This window comes from Taudactylus pleione, unplaced genomic scaffold, assembly GCF_031769625.1.
Source record: "Taudactylus pleione unplaced genomic scaffold, aTauple2 ptg000005l, whole genome shotgun sequence".
NCBI classification, from domain to species: domain Eukaryota; kingdom Metazoa; phylum Chordata; class Amphibia; order Anura; family Myobatrachidae; genus Taudactylus; species Taudactylus pleione.
The window spans coordinates 1,964,034-1,976,591 of NW_028284408.1; positions in this window are offsets into that span (position 1 = coordinate 1,964,034).

Genomic DNA, 12,558 nt, shown 5'->3' on the forward strand with positions numbered 1-12,558 from the left:
GGTGAATTTGTAGTGCCAGGTTTGAGGTGTGGGCCTGCAAGGAGTTGTGACTGCTGGAGCTATATAGTCAAGAGCAAAAGTAAGAGATGCATTGTATATGGAAACACCTTGGTTAGGGCAGGAGAGAGACATTGGGGGATAGGAGTGAGTAACAGGAAGGATAATGATACATTGTCAATAGCCTCCATATTATGTTTAGTAATGGTAGGCCTGAGAGTCCGAGGTGGAGAAGGAGTGAAGGATAAGTTAAAAGAGAGAAGGTGATGATCAGAGAGGGGGAATTGATGTAATCTGAAATATCACAAGGGTGAGTGATGACCAAATCAAGTGAGTGTCCACTCACATGGAAGAGTGAGAAGGTTCATTGATAGAGACCAAGTGGTGATGAGTTTAGAGACAGAGGACACTGTGGGGACATCTAAAGTGGTATTGAAGTCATCATATCAACACTTTGGGATACATTTACTAAAGTGTGGGCATGGCATGCTAGTACTGCATTGTAAATGCCATCATGTTTAAATTTCTAAAGTCAACATGGCTAAAGAAGAAAAAGTAATAATAAATGGATTTGGTCATATCTTATCAAGTATTAAGAATGGGATTGGATTGATGAGATATCTTGCAAAGGGGGTTTCTGCAAGGAAGAAAATGATTTATATATCATATTGTATAAGGATAATGCCATATTACTGTAGGACCGTAGGGAGAAATCATTCAATTGTCAGATTCGTGAATAAAAGATAAGGGAATAAGTCAAATAAAGTATAGAAATATATATGAAAAAAATATCACATTTCCAGTTAGTTTGTCCATGGCAGTGATGTAAAAAGTGCATTTTCAAGTTGAAACAGAAGAATACTACTTTAGGTTGTCTTCCAATGTTTTATAATAAGTGTTGGGTATCAGAATTGTATCATGAAACAGTGGTAGATAGTTTATCCAAGGTACAGATAGAGAGGTTTCTGAAAAAAATTAAATAATTACATTGATAAATGCATATATTGCCACCTGGTGAGGTTCAGTTATAGTGCAGCATAGGATCTGATTCAGAAATGGACACAATGTCGATGTCGGACTAAGTGGGGCAATTTTTTACCACTGTACATGCATCAAAGCAGCACTACAACATGTGTGAGGATGGATTAGCAATGGTAGTCGCAGTGAGGACTTCTGCTCAAAGTGAATGACAGGTAGTCAGCATGTGGGAGGTAATGGGAGGTGGTTAGAAAAATGCAGACATGTTGGGATTTCTGGGTGTGCCCTAGTGGGCCTCTGCAAATTAATTCACAGGTGCAGAGACCCCAGCATCTTAGGAGAGCCACTTTGCCTGAGATAATACAGCCTTACTCAGAAGTTCGATATGTGAGAGTGCGGCCAATGTTTATGATGTTCCTGTTTTTTTGTCGATAAATAGTAGCGACGGCTTTTACTCCAATCTCTAAATCAGGCTCATAGTATTGATTGTACTCCATATTTTGGGGTTGAAAGAGATCAGATGGTTATATCAAAACAAAGAGGGGCAGATGAGCAGTGATGTAACTGTGATTGTGTTACATAGTTAAGAAATCACAAGCACATTTCTCCCAGCAAATTCACACCCACAAAAATAATTCAGTACGATAGATCAGTACCACATAAGATGTATGATAAAAACATATGTAAAGAAGATGTCCACCAAGGATATATGTTCCAAGAAACCATACCACCATTTTCAGAGTAGCAGGGGCGGTGAGTCTGTAGGCTTTAAACATACATGCATCAGACCCTGTGTTGCTACCTAACCTTCCAACCATTTCCTGGAGAAATTTTCCTGCATCCCAGGGGCTTAGAAACTGGGTGGGGGGGGGCAGAGGAGGCAGTAGCTCCCCCACGATTTCTGTTGAATGGGCAAAGACTGAGTTCCCCCCCCATTAACTTCTATACAAAGACGATGGGGAAGAAAGAAATGAAAATAGGGATGAAACGATAATAGCTTAATTTGAACTCACCAACTGTTATCGTTTCTGTTTACCAAAATTGAAGTTATCTTCATATTTGTTCTGTGTACATTTTCTTCTTGCAAATGCTTTTTTTTCTTTCTTAGATGCCCCACTCATTTTGCTATCATAATTTTCAGTTAGCATAAGAAGAAACACGAGTGCAGGAAGCTGTGCTTCCCATTGAATGTTTTTGTAAGTTGTACGACAATGGAACAGAGAGAGCAAAGGATTGTGGCCTATGGATGGTTTAAAACATTAGCAGCAGTCTTATTGTTGCCAGTTCGTAGCACATATCTGATATTATAGCACATCTCATAACCAGTGAGTCAGTAACTATAGATTTAAAAATACTCCCTATCGAAAGAGATTAGGCTGTCAAACTAAATCTGAATAAAAACTAGGTTAATGACTACAAAAAATTGAAAAAATTAAAATGAACATTTGCATTTATCTATCTTTGTAACAGCTAATGTAGTAATTGGTAGTTAATATTAATAATTAATATTTATTTAATAATGTATAAATTAAATTTGGGTTGGCCAACCCCAGAAACACTGACGAAAATAACATAGGGTTAGGAGTCTTTATATAACTATAATCACTGTAACAACTGTCGTACAATGAGATGCCAAAAGCGAGAAAAAGGGGCTCCAGGCCCTATAATTGTCTTTGGTCTTTTGCACCCCATAAAAATTGTATCAAAAGACATTTTATTTAAGAGGAGTGACTTTGAAAATCAACTTCAGGTGTGTATTTTGTACACAGGGTAATGTACTTTGTGAGATATAAGACTGTATTTATATGAGAAAAAAATAAATAAAAAAGCATCAGTGTATAACAGTGACAAGCATGGTTTAGTGTTAAAGCTGTTAACTTTATTTGCAGTACATTGTTAGGTTGAAGTTAGTTTAGTATTTTGAAAAGCAAAGGAATGCTTTACAGTTTTTTTGTTTAATGTGCATTAATTTACATGTTTTAGAATATATTTATGTCATTTACAATTATATATCAGGTAATGTGTTGAATTTGCATTTTGTCATATATATTGTTTTTAATATATGCTTCTTAGTTGAACAGATTAATAATTAAACATATTAGAGAAGTAGTTTTAAAAGTTAATGAGGTGGTCCATTGATTAATTAGAATTTTTTTAAGAATTTGCACATTATATTATGTAAACATAGCTCATGACAAATGGCATAGCACATGGACTTTTAATGCACTATTAAATTGTAACTGTCCTGGGTAAAGAAATGCACACATTCGGCCAGAGAAGCTTAACTGTAATACATCACCTTTTCATAAATAATAGCTACCTGTCAAGGAAAAACTGCTTTCTAAGCAATAATTCAATTTAAAAAGTTGTTTGACTACTATATTGTGATTCTGTGAAAGGTCATTGTAATAGCGTATATGTCATGCAACTGAAAATAGCAGTAAGTATTTTAGAATAAAAAAAGAAAACTAATATCAAGTACAATCAACAGTATGTATTATTAGAAAATACAAACAAGCATACAAACAAAACATTAACAATATACCTTAGCTATACATGGTTAATTTATCATAACAAACCTTAACCAATATGTGCTATGTTAAAAGCCACATGATCTGATTTTGAGTTGCAGGTAAGCAACTAACGATATTTAACAAATTGTGCATATGTTGCAGACTCCATACAAATCTTTAGGCACTTGAGAGCAATTCAGACTTGTAGGCATCTCAGTGTTTTCTTTGCAATGGTGAATGGGCATTACTGGTCAGAAATGTTCTGTGGACAAGGCATGGGCGTATAGCCATAGATTTAACTTATTCTAAGTAGTGCATATGCACAGTGCACACCATTTTCAGTCATATACTGAATTCAATGCCTATTATAGGGTAGGTACAGTTTATGCAGTGGTGCAAGTATGGTGGTATGGGGTGGTTTAGCATACCATTAAGAATTTCATAGCCTGTACACTGTACCCCCTACCACTTTACTGCTAGCAGGACACAGTGCATTTTGTTTTCATGTCGGACATGAAACAGGACAAACTGCACAGAGAGGAGGCAGAGCTGGGACAGTGGCAGCCCGTGGTGGGTGGCACAATAAAGTTTTTTTTGTCTATAGATGCAGCGGTGTGATGTCATGATGTTTTGTACTGGATGCTGAAGAGAGGAGATGAGATGACTGTGAAGGTGGAGCAGCAAGCAGCAGCAGGAGGAGGTAAGTGTGGGCTACGCTGGTCTGGGGAGACATGGGTCATGGTTGGGGGCTGGAGATGAAGACACGGGCTGGCTGGGGATGATGGAGCACTCCTGAGAGATGTGGATGATGCTGAGAGACACAGGGGGGGCTAAGAGACACATAGGGGAAGACAAGAGACAAAGGAGGAGGCTGAAAGGAACAGAAAGGGAGGCTGATTGACACAGAGGGGGAGACTGTAAGACACAGGATGAGGAGGAGGCTGAGGGATACAGAGGGTTATGCTGAGGGACACAGGGGAGGGTGTTGAGGCTGAGAGATGGGGCAGAAGGCTGAAAAGCCAGGAGGCTGGAGTGATAATGCAGGAGGCTATCCCCAACAGGAAGCATGAAAGACAGGGGGCAGGAGGCTGTAATGACAGGAGACTGGAGAATCACAAGGGGCAGGAAGCTGGAAAGGATACAGGGGGCAGGAGGTGAAAAAGGGAGCAAAAGTCTGGTTGAACCTCTGTTGTAAGATGATGACATTGGTTATATTCCTATACAAACAGGCATCTTCTGGACCATGTGATTTCCTACATGAATAATGAATAGCAACTAAAGACACTGTCTGTCCAAAGAGTATCAGTTTCTTCAGAGGTTCCCGTGTTGCAGAGAAACCGCTATTTAGGTATTTTAGAATATAAGCTCTCACGAGCAGGGCCATCTACCCTCTTGTGCTACTCCTTACTATAGTGTCATTTTCTTCTTACTCACCACTAGGGCACCTAACACTTGGTTGCTTATGCTCTGTTGCTTATCTGGGTGATATGGTCGCTAATGAAGCAATATATATTATCCATGTCCTGTATTGTATTGTTCTGTAAATCACTTGTATACAATTTGTTTTTGTACTTTGTAAGGCACTGCGGAACACTTGTGGCGCCATATAAATAAATGATAATAATAATAATAATAATAAGGTGTATTTGAAATGGAATGGAAAGGAATGCTCCCAGAGTGACAAGAAATAGTTGGTGTGTCATGTTCTTACGCCCCCATTTTGAGTGGCCCTTCATGATGCATGGCCACACCCATTCTTTTGCAGTAACTTTACAGTATCACTAAGATTTGTTTCTATGTGCACTTCTCGGTGTAAATGCCGTTGATTGTGATGATGGCTGCTCTCAAGGCCAGAGCTCTGAGGATAATGCAATTGCATAGATAGGCATGTTTCAGAACATGGGTGTAAAGTATCATAGTATTTGCAATTGCTGTATGTGTCCAGAGTTGTAACCACAGTATATGTGGCACAGTATAAGGCCCACATATTTTAAGTGTAATGTATGATGGAAAGATCTACAGCCAATCCAGAAGATGACAAAATATCTAAGAACACTTGGATGACCGACTGTTATTCTGGCAACCTGCTAATGTGCTATTAAGTGGCAAGATTATCTTTTTTGCGAAACAAAAAAAAAACTTAACTCAAGACTATCTAAAGAAAACAGTAACACAGGTCAGTGAAAGTAAGCATATTTTGACAGTGTTGTACATTATGTCAATTGTTGGTGCTATCACTGTCACTGCAAATCAGTATGTATCTAGCAAATAAAAGCATTGGGATTTTGTTGATAAATCAATCAAAACATTTAAGCTTGCAACTCAATGTCAAGGAATCCTAATCTCTACAAATGTTGAATAGCATAAGAAAAATAAACAGTAAATAATGGCTGATTTAAATTTTACAATTAAGAATTAAGGAAAGACATTATAGATATATTAAAGACATTTATTTTAGAACGTATATATTGCACTACTAGGGGCTGTTAAAATAAGAGAGGAGAGGGCCCATGTGCAGACTCAGTGCAGGCCCCCTCCCCTCTAGCAGTGCAGTAGATTCTGGCTTGGTGAAAATGCACGTATCTCCAGGAAAATGGTGCCCGGCCCTTATTCCAATGGAAATTTCTACTGCACCTGCGCAAGTCACTGGGACAAAGCCTGCCATTATTTCCCTTTGATTTCTGCTGCTCTACAGTGCAGCAGAGCAGAGACTGGTGGTGCTCCTTAGAGTAACTGAATAGTTATTCAATTAAGCTGAGAGAAAAGAACTCTATCATAGGGCACACTTTAATTTTATCTAATATTAGACATATACTTAAAATTGACTTACTTAAAACACCATATAGATACAAGGTATAAAGTGCTGGGGTGTGTGTGCGTGTGTGCATGTACGTGTGTGTGCAAGTGTGTAAATGTGGGATATAATGTCCCTTATTCCTAGGGGGCGACAAGGTATTGTCAAAACTTAATCATATATAATTCACATATACATCACAAAAAATATTATAATGCACCAAGTGTCATTTTAGGCATTATTAACGTATGTTTACCAAAGCAAAAAGGCTTTTCACACATGAGAATATTCCTGTTGAAATTAATCATCACAGCTTGAACAGTGAAATATCCTTCACAGCCAATTAATAATAGCTTATTTTTTACTTCCCGCAGATAAATCAAGTGAGGGTGAGAAATGGCCATGTTATCTTTTGTCTTTCTGTGACTGTGAGGTGGAGCTTTTGTGTTTTTCTTCTTGTCATCCTATCTGTCATCTGTCAGGGCATACCATTATCTACTACCTTTTCTAGGAAGACTTTATTTATTAGTATGATGTCCAGCACCGGATCCTACCCTCTTAGATGAGGGGGGCTGCTGCTGCTGAAAAGCACTCACCCGGGTTCTCCTGGCTGGGTCCTGGCACCTGCACTATCGATCTGACAGGCACAGGGACTGGTGCATTCACACTAGTGGTGGAGTGCTGCAGATGCGCATATCACCGGCTTCCAAAGGGCTGCATTGTCTGCAGCCCCAAGGAGCTGGTTAGGGCTGGCAGAAAGGCAGAGAAGCAGCTTACTACTGGAAGCTGCTCTTTGCTAATAGCAGCCTGGACTGGCAGTCCCAGGGGGAGGAGACACCTCCCTCTGAGACTACCTGTTTATGTGAATGGCAGAAAGTGCTTCCAATGGGAAGCCACTGCCAGTCTCAGTATAGCAGGTGCAGTCTTGGACTGCACTGACTACACTGAGGTTGTGGATTTTACTTGGAGGGCTGCAGCCCTACAGCCCCTAGGCAAAATCCCCCACTGGTGATGTCCCATAATGATTCCATAAAAAATTTAAAAAGATATACTGCAGTATTACTTATTTACACAACAATATTACAACATACTGTTACAATAACAATAAGTTTCAAGGCCAAAGGCATTTTACTAGGCCCTGTGTGTCTTACAGTGGCCAAGTGAGTAAGACCAAAGACCATGTGCTCTTAAATCTATCTATGTGGTCTTCAATCCCTTCATAAAGTGTGATAATTAGTTCCTACAAGTTCTCAGTCAAAACCACTAAGGTAAATGGGAGCTTCATAGGACTTCCCAATGTTTTTTTAATCACATGTACAAACTATTTAGAGATAACTTGGATTATCTCCTGGATTAAGGAAATATTACTAATAAATATTTTAAAAAATAATTTTATTATTATTATTCTTTATTTATATGACATCACAAGGGTTCTGTCATGCCTTATACAGTACAGAAACAGAATGAACAAAACAAAAAAAGTTACTTACAGTAAAACATAATACAGATCATTCACAAGGTTTATAAACATTGCTGCAGCAAAAGCCATAATACCCACATTATACCCAAATAAGCAGTGGGGTGCCCAAACCCAAATATTTGTTGCTGCTATTGGAAGTGAGGAGGAGATGATGATGTAAGTGAGGGAGAGAAAATAACATGAATGAAAATGGCCCTGTTTGTGAGAACTTACAATATAAAGGGTAGTGGGAGAAAGACAAGAGTGACACAGAGGGGACAGACAGTGAGCAAGGAGCATAGGAGAAGATGAGAGATGGAAGGCTTTGATAAGGAAGTGGGGCTTGAGAGCCAGTTTCAAGTTTTGTAGAAGGGTAGAGAGTCTGATAGGGAGAGGGAGAGAGTTCCAGTGGTGGGGAGTGGCATGAGCAAAATCTTGGAGGTGGGAGGAAGTAATCAATTTGGAGAAAAGGCAGCATTCATTTGTGGAGCAATTGGATGGGAGTGTGAAGGGAGATAAGGTCAGAGTAGCAAATAGGAGAGGATTGAGTGAGTGCTCTGTAAGTGAGTATGAGGAGTTTGAATTGGGTTCTGGAGGAGGAGAGCCAGTGTAGGGCTTGTAAGAGAGGGTAGGCATACATAGTGCAATTGGAGAGGAAAGTGAGCCAGTAACAGCATTGAGAAAAGATTGGAGTAGTGAGAGACAGGGAGGCCAGATAAAATGAGGTTACAGTAGTCCAGTCTGATGACCAGTGAGTAGATGGGGATCTTTCTTGCCTCGAGGGTGAGAAAAGGTCGTATCCCAGAGATATTTCTTAAATGGAAATCTAGAACTGAAAAATGTACTGAATATGTGGTTTGAAGGAAGGGGGGGGTCAAGGATATCTGCAAGACAGTATACTTGTGGGATTGAAGAGATGATGGTGCTGTCAATATATAATGAATTGAAAGTAGGTGTGGTTATTCAGGAGGGTGGGAAGTTTAATGGCATAATTTTCACCAAGTTAAGTCTAAAAAAAGTGCTGGGACATCCAGGAGAAAATGACAGAGAGACAGCTGGAGATATGAGTGAGAAGAGAAAAGGAAAGATCATGGAAGTGTACGAGTGTCATCAGAACAGAGATGATATTATATGCCAAAGGAGCTGATGAGCTCATCTAAATAGGATGTATAAAAGGAGACTAGAGGAGGTCCAAGAGCAAAACCTTGGGGTATACCTATTGGTAGTGGGAGAGAAGTAGAAAGACAGCCAGGAAAGAGCAGTATTAGGCAGACCATGGGAGTAAAAGATTTGCAAGAGGAAAGGGTGGTCCACAGGGTCAATAGCAGCAGAGAGGTCAAGGTGAATGAGCAGAGAGTAGTGGCCATTGGGTTTGGCAGCAATAAGGACTTTGCTGACTTTAGTGAGGGCAGTTTCTGTGGAGTGGTGAAGATGAAAGCCAGACTAAAATTGGTCAAGCAGGGTGTGTGAGGGTAGAAAGTTAGTAAGGAAGTTGTGTACAATCCACTCAAGGAGCTTAGCAGCAATGAGGAGGACAGGGAATGGGTGGTAGTTATAGTGTCAGGATCATGGTTGGGTTTTTTTAAGAATTGGGGAGACAAGGGCATGCTTTAATGCAGAGGGGAGAGTGCCTGGTGAGAGGAAATGATTATAGAGATGGAAAGATGGAAACAGGCAACAGGGGAATATGGAATACTGTGAAAACCAGATTAGGGCCATGATTTTATCTCCAGATAATGGGGAGAAAGAAGTTAGAGTTAGTAAAATGGATGGGGAAGATGGGGAGAGGCAGGCTGGGAAAGAAGAGGTTGGGATGAAGATGGACTGGTGGTATGTGGTGTCTTGAAGGATGGATTAATTTTTAGATGTAAAGTGGGTTGCAAAGTCTAGGGTAAAAAGTGAGGATGAGGAGGGGCAATTTAGGGAGTTGACAGCGGCAAAGTGATGAAGGGGTTTGGAGGACAGGGCGGAGATTAGGGTCTTCAAATAACGCTTTTTAGAAAGGGAAAGCAAAGCACTGTACTGTAGGTCAAGATCAAAATAATTAAATGGAGGTATTTGCATTGGAGTGTGATTTCCTCAATTATTGCTTATCAGCATGTGAACAATTTTGCAGGTATCTGGTGTAAATTACATGGTTAAGGCATACATCTGAGATTGGGAGTAGTGACCATCAGATGAAAGGAAGACATTGTATGGGGACACAGCTTGATCAGGACAGGAGTTAGAGGCAATGGGGAGAGAAGAGAGTCAAGAAGGGAGGATAGAGGAGGAAGGACATAATGTCAATAGCCTCATGGTTACACTTGGTGATGGTAGCCTTGGGAGGCCAAGGTGAAGAAGGAGTGAGGGATGAGTTAAATGAAAAGAGATGAAGGAGGGAAGAGAGGGAATAGGCAATTGGTAAAGTCAGAGATAACACAATGGTGAGTGAAGACCAGATAAATTGTGAGTCCACTTACATGGGAGGGTGAGGCAGACCATTGAGAGAGAGCAAATAATGATGTGAAGGTAAGAAGTTTAGAGGTCAGTGGGAAAATTTATAGGGATATTGAAGTCACCTAAGAAGAGAAAGGTCTGAAGAAATGAAGTAGGGGAGCCAGGAAGCAAAGTTGGTAAGGAATTTACAGATAGGGCCAGGTGGATGATAGATAACAGCTGCTGAAAGGAGAACAGGTTGGAAGAGGCAAATAGCATGAACCTCAAAGGAAAATAATTCTGATTGGCATGAGTTGGAAGTAGAGTAGAAGGACCACAACACCACCACCATGCAGACCACCAAGGTATGTTTTTGAGAGAATGTGAGGCCACTAGAGGAGAGTGCAGTGGTAGAAGTGATGACTGAAGCAGAAATAAATCCAGGATTTGGAAATGACTAGGAGATTCAGGGAGTTGAAGATGAAACACTCATGGATTGGGATCAGTTTATTACAGACAGATTTTGCATTCCAGAGGGCACAGGAGAGAGGTACAGAGTTAAGGGGATATATGTGAATGAGATTGTCAGGTTTGTTGAGTCATGGAGGTAAGATTGGTTTGGAACAGGGGGATATGCAGAGCATTGGGATGGTGCTGCCAACTGACTGAGGAAGGAAGGCTGCTGGTGGTGGGCATTATGGAAGTCTAGTGTGACGTGAGTGGAGGTAAGGAAATGTGAATTGTGAGAAAGAAGGTTGTAGGACTTACTGGTGGGGTAGCAGGACAGTGATGGGAGAGAAGTGATTGTGAGATCTGTAGAAAAACAAAAAACAATCAATAAGAGCAGCAGGCAAAGTGGTAACTCCTTGCAATGACCAGTTCAGTAAGGAATGTTCTGGATAAAAAGAAAGCAGGTGTTTGAGTTGGAGGGTAAACAAACACACATCATTAGCAGATACTTATGGTAGAATGTTCTCCTTATGTTGTCTTCCATTTTTACTCTGATATACCTCTGAATTATGCTATATAAAGAAATACTAGGTACAAGACAATATAGAGAATTACTGTTTTCACTCAGTATGTAAAATAATGGATTTTCAACGTGAAAAAAAATATTTCTATAAAATAGGTATTTGATCCAGTTGGAATAATTTATGATTTCCAACAGTTGAAGACATCTGAATTATCCAGTTTTGTATGTGTCTACAAGTGTGCGACTATGTAGTGGCTAAGCTCCAAAACAAAATCTCATTAGCTGTTCCAAAAGATTTTGAATTACTGATGCACTTAGTTTTACTAAAATCTAACACAATAACATATATATACGAGATCTTGGGGAATAAGGGCCTGAATCAGACTTGGGAATAGAGGACCTCATTCAGAGGCACTCGCAAAATTAGAGTGCTCGCTCTGATTGAGGGCGGCCGCATCTGTTTTCTGAGCCAGCCTCCTGGCCGCTCGCTAGGCTGTGGGTGACCACCCACAGCTTTAGCGAGCGGCCAGGTTGATGGTCGCGATGGTCAAGACCATCGCGACCATCGGGGCTTGCGATGAGACCCTTGTGGTAGGGTGTCGCAGGGCCGGATTATAGGGAGGGCGACAGGGGTGGTTGTCCCAGGGCCCCCACAAATAGGGGGCCCCCACACACTGTCCCTGGCCAGTCCCTTCCCCAATATGAACATTTTTTTTATTTAATTGGAGCCGCCTGCCGCAGCCCGCGATTAAGCGCCGCTCTTCCCGGCATTTGGCTCCGCCCCCTTCTGCTGCTCCTGGCCTGCTGCCTCTGAAATTGGTAAGAAATAATGTTTATATGTGTGTCTGAGTGTGTGTGTGTCTATATGTATATATGTGTGTGTCATATATACTGTATATATATATATATATTATATATATATATATATATATATATATAGGGCCTCTACATCGACCCGCTTGCGAGCGCATCGGCACTTGAGAGCGGGTCTGAATGAGACCCAGACTGATATATCTCCCTCAACTTATCATCTTGGTGAAACCATGCTGCACTGCAGGTGGGGCAGATTTAAAATGTGCAGAGAGATTTAGATTTGGGAGGAGTGTTTCCAAACCAGCATCTAAATTGTAGAATAATAATAAAGCTGTGCAGTATTTGTGGGCTACATGCAAAAGCAGCCAGTATGTACCCCACATGTAAAAAAAAATATGTATTTACACCCCTTGCATTGCAATATGATTTGTTCAGGTTCACAGTTGAGACATATATCTCACTCTATTCCCAAGTCTGAATCAGGCTCTAAGTACAGAAGATAATTTTTTTCAAAGGTGTTGATTCATGGTGAATTGTAACACATGCAAAATCTGGTTTGTTTTGTGTGTATAAATATTGACCCATTAAATCCAGTGAAGGATGGTTTGTGTAT